Source organism: Apis cerana, linkage group LG6 (genome assembly GCF_029169275.1).
Source record: "Apis cerana isolate GH-2021 linkage group LG6, AcerK_1.0, whole genome shotgun sequence".
Taxonomy (NCBI): Eukaryota; Metazoa; Arthropoda; class Insecta; order Hymenoptera; family Apidae; genus Apis; species Apis cerana.
In genome coordinates this window covers 15,759,591-15,781,120 of record NC_083857.1, presented here as the reverse complement: position 1 = coordinate 15,781,120, position 21,530 = coordinate 15,759,591, and the positions used below count along the sequence as shown (strand labels likewise).

The following is a 21,530-nucleotide window of genomic DNA, read 5'->3' as shown; positions in this document are numbered from 1 at the left end:
ATTTTATAAAATAATACGCTTTATAAAATTGGAGAATTTATCTCAAGAGATGAAATATTTCGAAATAATTCACAGTATCCACACTAGATGTCGACTTTAGGTCGTGTATTTAATATGGCGCGTATATTCCGAAGTACGTAGGTAGCCAATGCTGGCGGGACTTGCGCCTCAGAAGGTTTTTGTACCGCAACGCGTACGGTAGCACGTGCTTGAAAGTTGTTCACTTCGTATTCACTTACCAGCTTAATGATCAATGCCCGCGATTCTTTGAAATCACGAGTTATTATTGAAATTGTGCACGAATCATGGCCCGTTCTTAACCTAGAATCACGTTCGATTAAAACTGTTTTGTTGCGCGCGCGAATCGTCGCAGAAAAGTCGTACGTGCGAAATGTAACGTAACATCGAAGGAGAGTTCGCACGGGTCTAGTTTAACGGTTGTAATATAAATCTTTCCATGTTATTTCCCTTGGCTTTCGTAAGTTTTTGTTGATAACATTAACAAGCGAATGGCTGTTCAAACGGATTATAACAAGAACGTATCAATAACGGCACGATCTAAGATTGTAAACGTAAACACTATTACGCGTTGCTTATTATCTTGCGACAAATGTGTATTAGAACCGGTATTTCCTTATTCGTCAATCAAACTTCGGTAGTTTTTATTTATTGATGATTGACTTAATCGATGATAATTTGTTCGTTGCGCAAAATCTGTTTAATGGTGCTTCCAATCAATGTTCCCGATAATATTCATTTATGCGTCGAATTAAGAAACGTTTGATTTGCCAATTTTTCTTGAAGTGACAACCAGTAAAGTCATTAAAAATTTAAATTTATTGTGTAAGTGATTATGTGTTTATTTTCGTTGATGTAAAAGAGATTTTGTTTTCTGTTTATTTATCTGATGAGTGTTAAAAAAAAATTGAACTTATTAAGCTCATAAAGTGTGAAGTGCATTGTGAAATGTAGAAGTGAAAAACAGAAATTGAAGAATCGTTCAACATATTTTATGTGATATAATCTGCAACAGTTGGTAAGTATCTATTAATAAATTTTTCATCTCATTGAAATTTCATTTCCGTATAAATCGAGAAACGTGGACGTTTATTCAATGAAGTATATATATATGAACATTTGACATTACTTAAAGGTTCGAAATATCTTAATATTATGTCATAAATTTATCTTCCAATTCTTATTATAATTCATAATTATACATCACAATTCAAATTTAAAAATTATATCAAAATTCAAAAGAGAAAATATTAACGAAATAGTAATTCAAAATGCATGCAAATTCTAAATTGTTTTTTTTTTATTATAAGTTATTAAAATATTGAGATCAGTTGCATTTATACTTTCGTGATTGCATTTTACTTTTTTTTTTTGCGGCAATGCAGACGAAAATTGAGTCATCGTGCTCATGTACCAATATTCTTGGCCAATATATATCAGTATATGGTGTATGTCCATGCAACATACATTTCAGATACGTCATTTTCAATTTTCTCGTGTTCTTCTTTAATCACTCCGTCACGTGTGTGATTATATTTGAATTAATAAGCAATAAAGAAGAAAATAACGAGTTTAAGGATTATCGTTTTTTTCAAGTAATAAATTTAATTTAAAGCGATATAAAACATTCTTTTACATATTATTTATTTCATTCAATCAAGGTTATATTGACATTAAAAATATAAATCGATTAATTTGTCATGTGTATCTAGAGACACTATCGCTCACGTAATTCATGTTTATCATACTTACCGTATGTAAGAATTTTAAAATAGAATTCTTTTGTGTACGTACATTTCAAAGCCATGTCTATCAATGAAGGTGAAAAGCTTATCTTGATGTTCTCTGCAGCATGCAAAGAGCAAAAAGTACATTCTGTTTAAAAATCACAAAAATGATAAACATTATTTTCTACGTTTTATTAGGTATTTATATATTTATGTTCTTAGTATTTGAAGAAAGATTTGCAAAGATATTTAAATGCTTTAATTTTAATTTAATTCTTTCGAATAATTTCGAATAAATGAATATTTAATTTAAAAGCTTTTAATCGTTCAAATACTTGAAATCGGAATAAAAATAAAAGAAATTTAGCATTAAATCATGAAGATATTTAGATTAAACAATTAATCAGAATCAATTTATAAAGACTTAAAATTTTTATCAAAATCAAATTTTAAGATCATTAATAAAGATAATCCAAAAAATATTTTATTATTTATTGTATTATACATATCTACTGAATTCAGAAAATATGGCAAATTATTTGTATCATCATGTGGCAATAGCCACATATATGTATGTAATTCTATTTTAAATATTGTATTTTAAATATTGAACTATACACTTTCAGAGTTAGAGATTTTTATAGAGTTAGATTACTGACCTAGTTGACATTAGTTCTACTACAGATCTCGTATGTGATAATCCAGCAAACTTACTTTATTCGCTGTTAGGGAATTAGTCGTAGCTAGTGCTCGTTATGGTTCATCCTTTTTCTCTTCTTTTTTTTTTTTATGCAAGATATGTAGGTCATTGATAGGTCAAATTGGTTAAAATTAAATTTTAAACTCGTAATTATAAATTATTGTACGAAAGCATTTTACGTAATCGAAAAGTTTTAATATTTAACTTGAGCATCGTTATTGTGAATCTTTTGAAGTTTGTGATAATTTTAAAATATTTTTTAGATAAAATCAATATTCTGTTATAAATTTTAAAAAATATATATATATATATAACTGTTAATTTTTTTATTAATTTTTAATTATTTTTTAATTATTATAAATTTGTAAATTAAAAGTAATATATATAAAAGTATATAAATAATACTTATTTAGTTAATAAATAATAATTGAAAAATTATGAGATTGCAACATCAATGTTTCATTATTTAATTTTATAATCCAAAAGTAAAATTTATAAAAATTTAGAAAATTATTTTAATTTTTGTTGGAATCAATTTTCTTATTTTTTTATTTTTTGCAAATTTTTTAATTCTCTTAATCATAATCTTCTTAATCATAATCTCTAAATAAGAAAATAAAATTTAATTACATTATCTATTCTATACAAAAGTTAAACAATAAACTTTTTCAATTTAATTTCTACACAAAAAATGCTTTTTTTTAGAAGTCGAAAAGTTAATTTCACTTTTCACATACATATATAAACAAAGTATTCCGTATAAAAATTCTATATCAATTCTTAACACAAACTCTTATAATTTATAATTTCCAAGGAACAATCGTCTTTAACTATATACATGTGAAATATACAGCTGCGAAATTTTACTAGTTAGCATTTTTTGAACAAAGACCAGAATATAAGAGAAGAGTAGGAACACACGTTCGACTACCACTAGTAGATAACACTTACGGGCGAGTGGCGACACTGGTTCATCGGTGTGTGGCATGCCAATATATAAGTAACCAATAGGAGCCGAGTTCTTCCTCTATTCTGTCAACTCCTCAGAACATAGTAGTGTTTCAAGGATAGGACAAGGTCACACGATACACAAGATTCCCCTCGTAAACAGGACGGATCTTTTTCTCATGGATGCTTTCTTTTACTCCCGTTCTTATTATGATGTAGTTGAGGATAAAAGGATGCTTGTAATTAAATTCTGCGTAGCCGAAGATGTAATTATTTTCTTAATTTTTATATTTTCATATTTTTCCTTTGTTTATGATTTTAATCGAATTTCGAGATTTTTCAATTCTCTTTTCTTTGCATTATGGTTAAAAATGAAAAATATCATTTCTGTCGTTTCTATTCTTTAGAAAATAAATATATATTAAATAACAATATTGAACATACATGATACATTTCATGTATGAATTGGAAATGAGTTGATATTACAAAATTGATTGATTATTTACTCGACAATTTCAATTTATTTTGGCAAAGATCACGTATCAAAGTGAGCTTCATATGTTAATATAATATCACAATAAATTTAACTGAATTTAAGTAAATATTATCAAAAAATTTTTTCAAAAGGAAGCCAAATCTTCTACCGAGAGAAAAACTTATGATGTAATAACCGGTTTTCAGGTAATACTTTCGATTATTCGTGAAACACAATTTACATACTTTTAGATATGTGGGTCGATCGTCGAAGTAATACACGCTTCTTAAGTAGTATGGTAAACGCTTCACCACAACTGGAAATGCAGTAGTAGTACTGACGGGTCTTCATCGACCTTGACGAACCGGTTTCAAGATCCACATGTCGATAGAATCGATGTTCGAAACCGGAAACGTGTTTTGGGAGAAGTATTGTAATGTTAAAACACTTGTTTATGGATATACATTCCTTTATACGTGGTATAATAATATTATATATCGATTTTCATTGTTTCACGCATCTGTGTCGGGGCAACATTTATATAAATTTCTAACTTAACCTCTCTACCCTGTGAAAAAATTCATAGTTTAATTGCTTACTTACGAAGAAAATGTTTTTTATCCTACTACGTATCGATGATAAAATAAATATTTTACGAAAGATTTATTTTCATATGTACATTATCATTTACAGTGTTTAAATATTTATTTAGTAGATGCAAAAGAGTGGATAAATAATTCCTTTTTTTTTTTGAATTATTTTTTTTCTTATTGTTAATATTATATTATTAAAATTTTTGTATTATCAATATTACATTCATACTAATGAGAACAAAAATACTTTTTAAAAATTTCATAGTTAAATAGAACGTGAAATAAAATATGTATAGATTGATATATATATTTATATATATATATTAATATATTTGTTCATAACGTGATTACATATATTTGTTTTTTATGTGATTTATTATACAAACCTTTTATTGGTTTCGCTCATAAATATCATATTTATTACCTGTCATTTTGTTTAGCACGATATTGCTCATTGGAATGCATAAACTATTAATAATTACATTGTTCAACAAGGCCACATGAAATGAAACATCATCAATAATTTAATGATTTAATTATTTTTGACAGCACATTTTAGACAAATGTTTCCAAATAAGAAATATATATCCATAAAGAATTGGATAATAAGTATATTTGATAAATTTACAGAAATTTATAAAATACAATGAATACTAAAAAACTATTATTTTCGTATCAAATTTTGATATAATACACGAGTTGTGCAATATCAGTGGAAGTTTCGAAAATCCCATTAATATTCTATCTTATTAGCTAGATCCTCGTATATTTCGAAATAAACATCATATTATATATATATATATATATATATACTATTTTTTTTTTAAATCGAATTACAATTCGTTGCAAGGAATCTTGCTTGTAATCCACATCTCAAAGTCTTCGTGACGTAATACTTGGTTGTATACCCTACTATGATATCGAATTTCCAAGTCTGAAAAAGAATTGGCCCTTCGACGTAGTCATTGTGTGCTGCATCACCTCACTGCAGTTAATGCGCTATAATCAATATATGTATACTATACGTATACTACATGCATATATGTGGCATATATTTTCACGAGTATTCAATAAAATAAACGAACATTCTTAAAATCGTGATAATATTCTATAAGAATATATTTCAATTTATCAATATAAATATATAAAATATATAAGATCGTGTTCATATACATATAATATTGAATTAAAAAATATATAAAAATAGATACATGTTTTTTCATCAAGATTTGAAAAAAAAAATTCAACGTTTCAAATATAGTTATCGTTTTAATCGATTTTCTTCTCATGCTTAGCATTACCGCATGCTAACAGTGTGATGTAATACCAGAGACCCAGTTACAATCTCCAAATATCAACGATCGTAAGTCTTAATGTAATAATGTATTCGAATCATTTTCTTTACCCTTCTTCTCTTTCTTCTTAATTTTCTTGAAAATATATTATTCTGCGTGTTATTAATCGTATTCTAGAGCAAAATCTTTACGTAGAAAAATTCAAAGAGCAAAAGAATAGGTTAGCAGCATATATATTGTTCACTGCTAAAAAGAACGACATAAGAGAGATTCTTCGCGGAACGAAGAAGGAACGTCTATCCCCACTCTTAATGCTCTTGGACGAACTACCATGCGTTAGCTCCTTAATATCGTACACTATAGATCACGCTTGAATATTCTAGTGAATAAAGAAATTCCTTTAATACGCACATACATACATATATATATATAAGACAATTAATTATTTTCAAAATCATGATCAGATTTCATCTTATCTATATTTTATTGTAATAAAGTAAACTTTATTGTCCTTTTCTATCACACGATCAGATCAGTATACGTGGTTGTGTTGACAAATAGCAAGCTAGAAATAAAAATGCGCGTGAGAATTCCTATTTCATTCTGACCAATCAGATTCGTACTTCTTCCACGGATTCCCCAATAGTAAGTTGGTAATGATGAATTTGATTATATTTTCTATATTCTAGTCTTCTATACAATTATATATACACGTGTTTTGTTACAGTATAATAATACGAATTGTACGAGATTACAGAATTTTCTATTATCAATTTTGCAATATCGATGAATAAAAATGCAGCACAATCGTAATCTTATTGTCAATTGATGAGGTGCGAAGTTTCAGTGATAAACAATTCGTTGCATATTCGTGATAATTATCCTATCATGTAACTCGAGTGTTACAAAATATCTTATCATGTTTTAACTGTAACTACATACATATGCAACGGATTTTCAGTCTTGGTTTTCATGAAAATAAGTATAAGTATATCGGAAATCCCAGTTTCTTAAATAGTAAATATTTATTAAAATATTTTTGTCAAAGTATCATTAATAAACGAATATTTTTTGATATGGTATATTTAAATATTAAAAGAAGGAATTTATTTCGAGTCCTTTATTCTACGTATTATTTCAGCATTGAATAGAAATGAACCTTTACTCGTACCTAGTGGAGTGAAGTATTCGTATATATGTATTTGTCTCTTGAAGATGACATGCTCGTCTAGCGATACATTTTCACTTACACGAAGAAATATAAATACTGTGTTGTTATTTGCGAACAGTCAGTTTGTTAACTTGCAAATGAAGGAAAACATTATTTAACCAAGTAATGGAAAATAATTTGCAGAATACCTTGACATGTATTTTTATTTTAAAAATTTAATTTTATCAGTAATATTTGGTGATATTTAAAATCAAAGTATTTTTTTTCCTTTTAATATTATCGACTAATTTTTATTTATGTCAAATTAAAATGTAATTTATTTGATAGTAAGTTTATATAAATTGAAAATTTTTTTTCAAAATAAGAAGAAAATAGAACTTGAAGAAAAATCTGTTTTATCTTTTAAATATAATATTTTATTTTGTCTTCGCATATTATATGCATTTTGTTACATTACACATTTTTGTTTAAATTTTCCATAAATGCATAAAAATTTACAGTTTAATTTACATATGCAACGAAATAGTTTTGCATAAATTATTTACTGTTTTTTTTATTACATTGAATGTTAATGCAAATGCGCACTTCAAAACTTTTATTTTATTAAAACAAATATATATATATATATATATATATATATCTACATATCTACTTCAAGTACACTATGAATATTAACTTGTTAAAAACATATGTTTCATTGCATTATGTAATATTATTTATTACATAACTTAAAAATGAAAATTTAATTTGCAAATTGAAACAAAGTTCATTCCGATGACTGATTGTAAACATGTTATTTCGTATAAATGTCATACAAATTTGCATATTATTGTTTACCTTATTAATTGGATCGATTCTAAATATTATAATTAATAATAATTCATATTATTGTAAATATTTAAATATATTAATCCTTTGTATAAAGATATTTTTCATTTTGATTTTAAAATTTTTTCATATTTCAATATTTACGCGAGATAAATTTTTTTTTGATATTTGTCATTTTACATTTAAATAAAATTTTGCTTTTTATAATTTTTAAATTTTTGCAAAAACATTCATAAATATAATAATATTAATATCTAAATCTTAAAACGTTTATTAATATTATTTCTATAAGTTAAGTTAGTTTCTTATATGATTTATTAAAAATTACAATAATAATATTTAGAAAAAAATTGTGCATTTTTTATGCATCTTCGAAAGAAACATTAATGTCTATTCATAATTTATGTTATTATTGTAATTTTATAATAAAATAAATTAAATAAAATATAATAAATATAAATTTCACTTAATATATATATTCATGAGATAGGATCAATTCCAGGGCTTAATAACAAAAATTGATATAGATAAATATCGTTTTAATTTTATTTTTTAAGTTATAAACAATTGAAATTTATGCTAGATGAAGTGAAATGAAGATAAAACGTGAAATAGCTCTATCTCTATCATATTGTCACAATGCCACGTTTTCTTATTCTATCTTCTTTCTCATTTCATCTACCCGCAAATTTATATTGCTCAGTAAATTAATAGACAAGTCTCAACTGATGTATCAACTTTTATATTTATTTTAGTTTCTAAAATAAATTCTTCAAAAACATATTACGAGAATATATTAACACTTTATATAAATTGTTCGCCAAATTCTAAAAAATAAATTTCTATTTCATCATGATCACATTGTTGCAAATTTACATTTCACAATGAATGGAAGTTAAATATTGAAATACATTTTGGCTCGTGCAAATGCAGTGGCGCATAAACATACTAGACGATATCACATTTAATAATAGGCTATTGTTAATAAGAAAAGCGCTCTGAAGATAAAGTGTTAATAAACAGTCGAAGATACGATGACATATGAATTACAAATTGTCAAGACATAATAACTATGACGCGTTAAATATTCGAGCTCTCTAAATAGAAATGCTGTCGCGTCGGTAGTGCAGGTTAAGAAAGAAAGAGAAATGATTGTGAAACGTTTCAGATAATCTTGGGCATTGTGCTTGGCCCTCGATGCAAAGAAATTAAAAATATTGAAAATATTAAAAATATTCATTCTATTTTTCTTTCCTGTAATGCTATATATCTGCATACTTGGACTGATTAAGTTTAATTAATATTTTAAAATTAGAAAAAAATTACGAAATAATTAAATTATTATATTTCTATAAGATGAAACAATTTTTTTCTCAAAAATATTTCAAAGTCAAATTTGATTACATTTATACATATAGAACACTATATTACATTTCTAATATTATCTATATTATCTAGAAGCAAAATTAAATTTTGAAAAGAACGTCATTTTAATTAAAATTTAATTATTAAATTAGAAACCTTCAGAACTAGCATATACTAGCATATTATATATGTTATATACATAATAGAAATCTAATCGATAGTGAACATGTTAAGTAACACACTTTGTAAATACAACATTTTCTGCATTCACTTTTATCTAATACACACACCCAATATGATAGACGATGAGAGCTATCGTTAAAAGCGGTAACTCAATTTTAATCGGTATATATACGATGAAATATTGATGTTTCCGTAGAGTGGACGTGAGTATAAGATAGATTTCAACGTTCAATGTCGAGTCATAATTAACAGTTGTTAGAGAGAAAGTATATTACTCTGTCGGTAACGTTTCACAGCATAATCACATTGTGTTTGACATTTTAAAGGTTGATTCGGTGAACCTCCGCAATAAACCAATGATATATATATATATATATATATATATATATATGAGTTGATAATCTAACATATTTATAGATCCTTTGATATAATTTTTCATGTTAATGACAATGACTTTGAGTTTGACCTTTACTAGAAGAAATTTCTCTCTTGTTTTAAGATATTATGAATTGTTTGTTGTCTTAAAGATTCCTTTTTCTCACCGTAAAGGAGAAAATAATTATTGTATATTTTTTTTTTATTCATTCAGATAAACATTTATGCGAGAAATTTGTTTTGCTTGATTTCTACACGCGTGATAAAACTGGATTGATAGCATTGAAAAAATAATATAAGAAGTAATTAGTTTTGATAAAATCGTCGTCGAGCAAAATAAACAATGTCTGAGAATATAAGATATTATTTTGTTTTTCAATTATATTGTCGATAATCCTATGTTTATTTTTCTAAAACGTTTTAAAGTTTTCCAATGAATTTCTTAAGGTAATCTGGATTTTAGAAATAATTGCATCGAAAAAAGCTATTGTCTTTGATACATAAATTCTATCGAAATTGCATTGAAATCAAACTTAATATCGTTCAAGAAGAGAATATTGGAAAAGAATGTAAGTAAAATAATTGCAAATATAGAAATGACGTTAGATAAACATATATATATTTAGAAATATATAAAAATTCTATTTTTGTATTAAAAATGTAGATTATTCATTATCTAAATTATTATCAATATTAATATTTTTTACATAACTTTTTTTTAATTGACATTATTATAAATAAAATATGAAAACGTATTTATGATATATTTTGGGATAATATTAAAATCTATTATTAAATTTTAATGAAATTAATATTAATAATAATTTAATTTAATTATAATTTAATAATTTAATTATTTTTTTTTTAATTTTACACTGGTATAGATTTAAATTTATTATTATACTTTTCTGGTAATTTTTCCAATAATTTATTTTAATAATACATCTTTCTTTCTATTAAAATGTGTAATCGTTTATATGTTAAAAATAGATTTAAAATGAAATAAGTAATATCATTGAAAATTAAAATATTAATTATTTGTCATCATTATTTAAATTGTGTGTTATTTTTTCAATGCATATTTCTATCAATGATATGCAAAAAATGATTTCCGTTAAAGTGGTATGCGTGATTGGAAAAATAATGATTCTGCAGACGTCATCTATTATTGTAGAATAATACATAACGTTTGCATGTATGAAACTTTCCATCATATTACTATATTCTGCTATTTTTATTTTCTCATTTCTGCAAAAAATTAGATAAATTTTTTTAAATTAAATTTATATTTTAAATAATTTAATTTTCCAATTTAATTGTTAAAAAGAGACAAGAATCCAAAAATAATGTCAAATTATTAAATATAAACGAAAAAATGAAGAAAAATATATACATATATATATATATATACATTTTTAAAATGATAAACTATGAAATTTTTATTATAGAAAAATTATTTTTAATTTTCTTCAAAAGATCAAGTTTCGAAATATAATTAGATGAAAAGAAGAATCTGTACAGGAAGTGAAATAATGATTTAGATTCGAGTTGATGTATTGTTGCCCAAGTTTCTTGTCTTAGTTCCAACCACCAATTTTCCTTCCTCTTGTTAGATAAAGGAATGAAAGAAGAGAACTATAATAATTCCTTTGAACGTGCACTCCTTTAGAATAGGGAGACAGTCAATCGATATGACCCAGTTTCTCTGCCACGACCCCGAAATTTGCCACATCGACGACCTCGTTGTCAAAATCGGGACATTTTCAAGTGTATAGCCGGAAGGCTAGTACCATGATTTCAACTTCCTGATAGCGATGAAACTGGAAGAGCATGAGCGATTGAACGATACGAAACTAGATCGATTTTTATTTTGTAAACTGCCCTTTAAAAAATAAAATTAAAGATCCTCATATAATGTTTTTAAATATTCACTTTTAATAGAAAGATTTTTGACGTAGAAAATTTTTTTATAATATGATTCACGTACGTAGAAGTGAAAATGGAAATTATTTTTTTTAATTTTACGTGGGTTAGATTTTATATTTCTGATATAACATTTGAATATTTTTGACATTTGCTATATCTTTCTTCGCTATTTCAATATATTTTATATCTTAAATTAGAAAAGATAATATTCTATATTAAGCTAAAACAAAATTAATTACAATAGCGTTGAAGCCGATGAAATTCTTTTTGAGTAAAGTAAAATCGGATCGTTTTAGGAACAACATAGGAATCAGTTACTCTGATTATTTTCTCTAATCTCGCAATCAGTCGCGTGTGCTAAATGCTTCCTTCTGAATTCTAATTTAACCCTCGCTTGAGAGTAATACATTTACGTATGCTCTCGCTTAAACATCTTGAAACTGAAAAGATATTTTCTAATTCAAACAAAGTATTGATTTCGTGGAAGCCAATTTTATTTAAGAAATAAATAGATCAAGGATAAGTTTATTGAAAATCAAAAACAAAGTACAAAAAGAAAATAATTAAAGAAAAGACGAGAATAATATCTAAAACTTTATTAGAGAGTACAAAAAGACTCTTACTTTCCGTGTTCTGCTGATCATATACTGGTTTCACGCATGCACGTATAAATATATACATAAAGAAATGCGCATGCGCAGTCTTCGCATTGGGCAGCGAGATCCACGATAGCCGTTAAATCATTCATCTGTATTCATGGGACCGTGAAATACCGGTACAAATGCTGCATCTTGAAAGCGTATTTACATTGATTTTTGCACTTTCTAAAAAGATTTTTTGGCCTTCTTAAAGATACGATATGGTAAAGTATATTTCCTCGAAAATTGAAACTTAATCCAAGTATTTACGAAGTTATATTGGAATCGAATTCATATTTTCAATATTGTTAAAATTCTCTTTGTATTTCATAGAAAGGTATAGAAAGAGAAATGAAGATATTTCATTGCGCGATGCGTATATTTAGATCAGGTTAAGCTGACCACGTCATAGATCGTTCAGCAATTAAATAAATAATCGAATTGGATAATTTTTTTTTCATAAAATTACATAAAAAATTTTTAAGTGACGTGTGTTTAGTTTAATATCTAATAAACGTATTCTGTTTTAATTTTATTTTCGATCTGTTTCCAACTTTAAATCTTGAACAGTCGACGATAAAGTTTAGCTGGTAACAAGGTTCAATGAGCCTCTCGTTAGACACTTAACAATCGATTTTAATTGAAGTAAATAGTCTTGCTTCTAGAACGGAAGAATTAAATCAGATAATTTATTGTTGTATCAGTTGCTTTCCTATTTTGATTGAAATAAATTTGAAATTTAATTTTCCATTCTCTCTTCTCACTTTCGAAAGTTATAAATAATCGAGTAACGTAAATAATATAATATACGAGGAAAAATAGCCATAACCAAGTGTTAACGATACTTAAAATTTAAGTATCGTTTAAATACATCCGTAATTCTGTGATTATGCCAAAGTTTCATGCAATATCACGTATCACGTGGCTATTTCACGAAGTTGGTTGTTTATAGAAAACGACGCATCGTTTACTTTGCCAGAAATTGATTCACTCGAATATGCCAATCTGAATTTCCAACTACAATTCCTCCGAGATAAAAATTTATCAATCTTATTTATTTTACAAATTCAAAAAATTTTCGTCAATTGTTTTATCTAAATTCGAAACTGTAACACTACGTACCCCCGTACAATTCATTAATGCTTATAATATATATCTCTTAACTCATTTATCGTCAGGGATAACGGTTCGAACCTTAGATAAATTGAGGTAATGAATTTAATTTTCGAAATAAAGGAACGCGTTCAATGCGGGCAATATTAAATCCCATTTTATCTCCTCCCATTTATCCTTAATAATTATCTTTCAAAAAGATAAAATATACTATCTATATATAACGTCCACGTGTCTCGTAAATTATTTACTCTCATTTATTCCATTCAATATTTAATTATCTGTCGCAGTGTTACCGGGGGGACTGGATCATCGACAACCTCAACCGATCATTGAAACATTGAGAGAAAAGATCCTTCGTTCAATTTGTCAAATCTGGGATAAATTTAAAAAGAAATAAATAAAAGATGCACGGGATAAGTCACCTGCTCTCCCACCACAACTCCCACAATGGTGACACAAGGATGATCCACCATCATCATCCGGATAACAACAAAAGCTCCTCAACCTCGGACACCGTGAGCAGACACCACGACACAAAGATCCTCCAGGAGTTGTTGAACCACAAAAATATCCAGAAACGTATATCGAGAGGTTCAGTGAGCTCGACCTATTCTTACGGTTCCTCGACGTCCTACGGCTCGTCTCACGGCTCCAATTCTTCCAATCACAGCTCCAATCATCATCACGGTGCTCACCACTCGGTGTACCACACGATCCACGGTAGCAGTCATCACCATCATCAGCTTCATCATCATCATCACCACCATCATCATCACCCCCTTCATCACGCCCATCACCAGCTGCAGCCGCAACAACACTCCCAACACCATTTGACCGGCAGTGGAAGAGCGTCGCCCACGAGCCCGAACGGGGATCACGAGAAGCACCACCATCAGAAGGATCATCATCATTACAGCATTCAAGAGATGATACGCCATTTTGGGAGGAGGTTGGGCCACATGAGGCGGCAGAGCGAGTGCCAGGATCCTCCTAGGAAGAAGGAGGAGGATTTTAGGAACAGGAGCCAGAGTTTAGACGGGGGTGTCAGATATCCCAGCCTAAGGGATGCTGATTGCGAGACCACTTACAGAATTTACGAAAGCATTCTCAGGCAAGGTAACAGAAATATAATGAGAAATGGGCTGTGAATTTGATCTTTCTTCTCTCTCTCTCTCTCTCTTTCTCATTGAGATTGGTTGAAACATTTTGGTGAATTGATTGATTTTGTAAATATTTACATGGAAGAATCTTTATTGAGATTCTTAGATTCTATGTTGAAATATTTTCAATATTGACTACGTGCTGTGTCTTTGGAATGTGAGTCAGGTAGATCTAAGTTAGATGGGGTTAGGAATTTGATTTTTTTTTTTCTTTTTATATGTACGTTTGATGAATATTTAGATCCTCTTGTGAAATATTTTTAATACCGAGCACGTTATATCTCCACATTTGAATTAGGTTAAATTGATTTTAAGTAGATTTATGTTAGACAGGGTTAGATTTAAAGAAAAAAAGTTACTTTTTGCAAGAAAAATATTGATTAATCGATGATACCTTTAATTTAAATAATTAATGAAAGTTTTGTCATCGTTATTCTTTTTTTTTATATATATACATATATATATAAATTTTCTCTAGAATAAGTGAGTTATTTTTGACGATGACAATGATTTTTAAGATCATTAAGATCAATAAAAATTCAAGTTTTTGAATTCTATTTTCTTCCGAGTGAAATTTACTTGAAACCAGAATTCTATTATTCGGCAAAAGTTTAATAATAAATAAACTCTCCGGTTAAATGCATGATATTGATACGTGCCAAAAACTTTACAAACAACCCAATATAATATCGTTGATTTTATTTTTACATTGTAATGGTAACTGTAAACACACGGTCGTCCTTTTATACGTAGCCTCCTCGCATCTCTCTCCCCCCTCCTCTCCTCCCCCCTCCAACAAAATTGGGCAACCCACCGATAAATAATAATATCGTAAATATGATCATGGTCAAGGACGATCCGCCTTGAATTTAATTTTCATTGAAATTTATTCCCGGACATCCTCTTAGCATTTAACGGTTATTTCTGATACTGCACTCCAACGGTGGTAGCCTGCTTCTATTTTTGGCTCAGTGAATGACTTTACGTAACATTTTGTTCTCCAAGTTCAACCTTAGTCGAGTTCAGTTCACCATTGAAAGAAACGAGAATCACCTTGACCCGATTGTATAACTAATCCTCTATAATAAGTGTACTTAAGGAATCTGAAACTTCTTAAGATTTGACTCGGTTAAGATTTTATCAGCTTTTATCGGTCATCCAAGTGTATAAGCGAGTTTCAAAGTTACTTATCATACAGTTTTAACGATATATGTAATTTGATGTATAATCTCGTCACGATGTTGTTTCAAATTGTACATCGTACGTTTTTTACGTATATGTAAATGTTAAAAAATTACGTATCCTGGGATGATAATTATTCGCAAAAGAGATGTTTATTTCTGCTTTTGAAAATACGTTCTTAATATTCTATAACAATTTTTTTTTTTAACATAATTCGACATGTTCGTCGATATGAAATTCTATGTATAATTGTGGCATACATATTGGCATTGGATCGCAAGCGCCTCGTAACGGCGGAATAATAAACTAATTCGAACCTAACCATATTTTTTGTTTACAGTGTCTATAAATAAAAGTATCTATAGTATTTATAAATGTGGATTCTTCGAATGGAAACTTGGTGCGTGTGTGTTAGATTTGGGCTAATATTATCAAATCTAACCTAACTTATATCATATTTTTGGTTATAATCTAATTTAATATAACATAATCTCTAATTCTTATAATACGTATCAAATATTATAAATATCATGTGTAATATATTCATAACTCGAAGACTGAATAGTGGCAACGTGTGTAAAGAAAAATTATTCAGAATCATATTTTCGAAACAGAGGAGAAAATGAAGGAAAATGATTGGATGGAAAATTTTCATTCAGAGGTAGGCTCTCGATACTTGTGAAATTCGTTTCGTATATATATGTTTATTGAAAGAGAAGATTAAGCATTTACGCAATTTTATGCATCGTTTAAATGTTTAATGGCCCGTATAAGCTTGAAAATACTACATCAAACGTTTCAGGATTCTCCATAATCGCGAATCGGATAAATAGTTTATCAAAGTGAATAAATAAGCGATTCGATGTTAGACAACGCATAAAACTGACAATTAATCGTTCAATGTGCAATTTATATCTAACAAAATGTTCTTATTTGCAAAAAAGTTGTAATTTTTCATAATTTAACGTATTTATCCAGCAGAAATTGAAAATACGAGAAAATACGTTCGAAGTTTATATTGGAAAGTATGGTCAATCATTCGAACACTTTCTACTTTCGAAAATTCGCTTCAAGCGATGCTTCTTTTTTTTTTTTTTTGCAGGAAAAATTAGTAAAAATCCATTTTTTCGCATTTAGTAGCTATTTAATCTCGTTTAGATAGCATACGTTACAATTTAAAAATATATTATGAAAATTCTTGTTAGGTTAGGTTAGGTTAGGTTTTATCTTTTGATTATTATAATACACTATGAAAATGTTTATGATCGTGCTATGATATACAATCAAACATTTCCATGATGAAATTGAATATTTGAATTATAAATTAAAATAGCTTATAAAAATATTATCATGGAATGTATTTATTACTTTAATAAGATGGCCTTCACAGGATTTAATTTACATTACATATTCTTATCTTTTTTACTTATCTTTCTAATGATACTTCAATTTGATGATGAAATTTATATATATATATATATATATATATGTATATTTTATTTATGTTCGATGAACAGACAAACAGAATAATCAACATTGAATTTTCTTAATAGAAATTACACACACATATGTATATATATATACATTGATTTATATATGATAATTCACAATTGCATAATCATGTTTTATAAAACATGATATAAATCTATGATACGAAAACTTAAAAAAATTAATTTTCATCGATCATTAATGCGACAATTTTTTTTTTATTTTAATTTTTGTTTCGAAGAATTTTGATTTAAAAAATTATCTTTTAAATTTTTTTGCATCCTTTATAAATTCATATTTTTCTATATATTAATTATGAATGATTTATAGAAGCCAAAACAAATATAAAAATTGATGTACAATATCTCTCGATTATTCATTAAATTATTAAGCAATTTAAATTTTCATCGAAGTGAAATGAGGCTCGGAATGTAAGAGAGATAGAGCGATCTTACTCTATCTCTATCTCTCTCCTCGTCCAACGCAAACTTCAATCGCTTGTAACTTAATAATTTACGATCGATATTTTCGTATTACCAACTTTTGTATTTGTTTTGGCCTTCAGAATCGATCGAAAATATTTCACACAAAGATATATATATATATATATATTTGAATCACAAACGTATATTTCGAGAAAAATAATTTTGCAGTATATTCATTATTCATCCTTCCCATTATTTTTTATCCTTCGTTACGAGCTTATTGTCGGCCATTTTTCATCAGGTATTATAGCCGAATATTATCGTTCCACTCTCGTTATTCAGAGAAAGTCGATCTTGTTTCGTAATATCTCCAACAATATCTCCAGAATATAGCGAATAAAATTAATAGTTTGTTCGTTCGTTGGGTTTATTCGCATAAAGCATGTGTGCGCGCGCTTACTACGTGCTGCAGCTGCAACCGAGTCCATTGACGCAGTTCCCTTCGAATCGACTCGACGATCCACAAGGTCGATGTTGAATTCTCCTTGCTTAAAATAAACTAACTCGCTTCTTTAAATGATGATAATTAATGCATTCTATAGATGCATCAATGGACTCGACTTCGCGATTATGATCGGTTGTCAAAGGTTTAATAAGGTAAAGTCGCCAAATGGGAACGATCAATGTTTTTAGAAAATATTTTTTTTTAAATTCCTCGAAAAATTTGTGGAAGCAAAAAATTTGAAAATTCGGGAATGAGATAAAAAAAATTTCAAATTTGAAAATTAATGAAATTAAATAGGAATTGAATTATTTAAAAGTTCGGATAGAGGATAGAATTTAAAAATTTTAAAAATTCGAAGATTTAATAATTCTTAAAAAATTTGAAATTTTGAAAATAAAGAAAAAAGTAATTTTGAAGAATTATAGAAATATTAAAAAAAATTTATACTCTGAGAGTTTCAAAAATGTTGAAAAAATCCTCAGATCTACTTTTTTTTTATCTATCTGTATACGAAAAGAGAGGTCTTATTTATGTACAGTTTTGCTCTAACGTCAATAGTTTCTAAGCTTTGCGAATGTATCGTTTGACGCGGAGGCAGAGAGGATTCTGTTTTTAGCTATTTGAGAAGTAGCGACGCTCGAAAGAGAATATAAATCCGGGAGTCTTGGACAGTAAAAAGACTAAATATTTCATAATATCATCTCTTTCTTAAAGTGACTATATCGTATAAATTTTATGCAACATGATTATCTATGAAAATTTATTTTTTATTGCAATTTTTATTTTTTATTTTCTATCGCAAAATGCAATTAGAAATTTTTTTTTTTTAATGATTCATGATACGATATCGAAAAACAAGGTGAACCATTGTGATTTGTTTTCAAAAATTTGTATTCGAATTTTTTTTTTACGCTTCTATACAAAAATACGATAGAAAAATCTCTCTTTTCCATTTTTTTCCAAAAAAATGATTGTAGAAATCTTTTTATCAAATTATATATAGCCTTCGTATTTAAAAAATTCTTCTCTCAAGATATTTTTTCAAAATAATGCACATAATGTATATATCTCCAAAAAAATTTGATTAATTAAAATCAATTATTTGCGCCAAATATTGAATTTCGATAAAAATAAGAAAAAAGTATATGTAAAATTTAAAGGTCACCTTTCTATCTCAAAAATATTGCAAATATAAAAAATTGATTGACCAAGTATTTGAATTAAATTAATATAGAAAAACTGAGATATCCATTTTCTTTTTATATATTAAATTGTCCCGAATTATACAATAATGATAATAAAAAGAATTTGTTAAAAATAATCTTAAAAATTAATTTATTTTCAACCTGTTATTATACTGATCAGTGATGCTGTTCAGGTCATAGATCAACTTTCTTCATAATATATCTGACCAAAGCTGTCAATTTTAATTTAACTTATAAAATTCTCTTTCATCATTCTCTTTCATATTAAAGATTCTGAAGAATTCGAACAAGAAAAAAAAAAAGAATTTGAAGAAAACTGAGTTTACAAAGTTATATGTTCGATTCGAAGTTCGATTCTGAAAATTTCATGAATAAAAAGAATTAACCTATTTGTCTATTCATCCGGAATTTGACTTCCCCAACTTTCAAGCCACTGCTCTAATCAATTTCAACTTTTTCAACCGCATTCTTTTGAAAAATTTAATATTCGAAAATTTTTCGTATAAAGTTGATGATCAAATTCAGGTTAATATTCAATCACATAATTTTTAAGATTTTTAGTAGCTAGAATAATATAACAATAGTATTATTAATGTATTCCTATTCCTAAAATTATTCTAAGTATAATTATTTATTTATTTAATTAATTAATTAATTACTATATAAATTTCCGCGCTATCTATTTCACTTTCAAATCCATATCCAGGATAAAAAAAAATAATAATAAACGACTACGCGATTTCCGTCGAAATCTCACAACTCGTAACGCATTATTTATCGTGTAATACGTCGATATTCTCTTGACCTATCATTGACGAAGTGTCTGTCATCCGTGGCGTCTGTCATTGACTGCGTAGACGAGAATGCGCCAGAGAAATAAACAATCATGATAAACCGAGTATATAAGGCTATCGTTTCAAGCTGAGGAAGCGAATATTATTGCGGATACATTATACGCCGCCTATCTTTGCAACGAGAAAAACGAATTTTACGAGTAATCGCCACTAGAGAAGTGAGGGAAAAGTAACAGTGGTGGGGAAACTTAGAAATGGAGATGAAAGAAATAATGGGTGTTCTATTGTATTCTATTGTTTCAACAAGATTTCTTACCTTGACAGTACAATGCAAATAATCACGATATTAAACTCCTTCATCTCTCTCTCTAAGCTTTCAGATAGATTTAACCTTTCGAGGATAACTCGGCAATAATTCAGATAATGATGGGAAAGACCGATTTCTCAAATACGTAAAAAATTTCACTATTCATTTTCTCGATAGAATAAAAACTTTATAATTTTGATCTTTCACTTGAATTAATAAAAATTACAGTTTCTTTTCTCTTCGAAATCGAGTAGATTCTTTGCGATATTTATCAAACAATAAATTTTAATGATTTACTTGTTACTTAAAAATTTTATCCGCATTCATTTCGTTTTCTTTTCGCTTTCTTTTCGCTTTCTTTTCATTCAGCTCATTTAGTGATATTTAAAGCGGCAAAGTATCTTTGTGGCTTGAATATCCTTTTTCGTCTCTCTGTAAGGATTGAGAACAAATAAAAGTAACCTTCAAAAGCAGAATTTCGATCGTTTGATCATCTCTATCTCTATAGTTTTACTAGGCCTTTTCACGTAAACATGATAAAAAAAGTGTATCAACAATGGATTGCGAATGTTCATGCATTTATGTAAAATTAAAGAAATATAAATACGTATAAAATGCAAATATTATTTAATACCCGAAAAAATAAAAAAGTATTAAACAAAAAAACAATTATATAAAATAAAAAAGATTAAATTTATTCAAGGTAAAATTAATCAAGAATGTCAATTTGGTGATAATGAGATGAAATATCATCATGAAATGCGAGTATTAAATGTAATAAAAAATTTTCAAACTCAATGTTTTTTTTTACTATTTCAAAAATTTTTTTCTATATTTTTCTATATTACATAATAGGAGAACATACTTATAAAACCAAAATCTTTACAATTCACATGAAAATTAAGATTCATGTGAAAAATTATCAATATTCTTATATATTAATTAATAACATCAAAAAATTTATTTTCCGTATTGAATTTCACCATATAAGTTGTTTAAATACGCCAATTTTTTGTACGCGATAAAATATTCGAATGCGATGAAAACGAAGAAGGATAGCGTGCAATTGGATAGTGAATTCCGGTCTACCATGGCGCTGTAATACT

General features: G+C 27.4%; 1 protein-coding gene and 1 long non-coding RNA gene across 3 annotated transcripts in view; both read left to right on the top strand.

Annotated features, from left to right (window-relative positions):
• LOC107999690 (serine-rich adhesin for platelets-like) overlaps positions 1-21,530 on the top strand; it is a 97,900-nt gene that overhangs the window by 40,427 nt on the left and 35,943 nt on the right. The window lies entirely within an intron of this gene.
• LOC133666330 (uncharacterized) lies at positions 16-21,045 on the top strand. Its single transcript, XR_009830373.1, has 3 exons — positions 16-1,036; positions 13,646-13,949; positions 14,029-21,045. It is a non-coding gene; the product is annotated as an uncharacterized LOC133666330 (long non-coding RNA).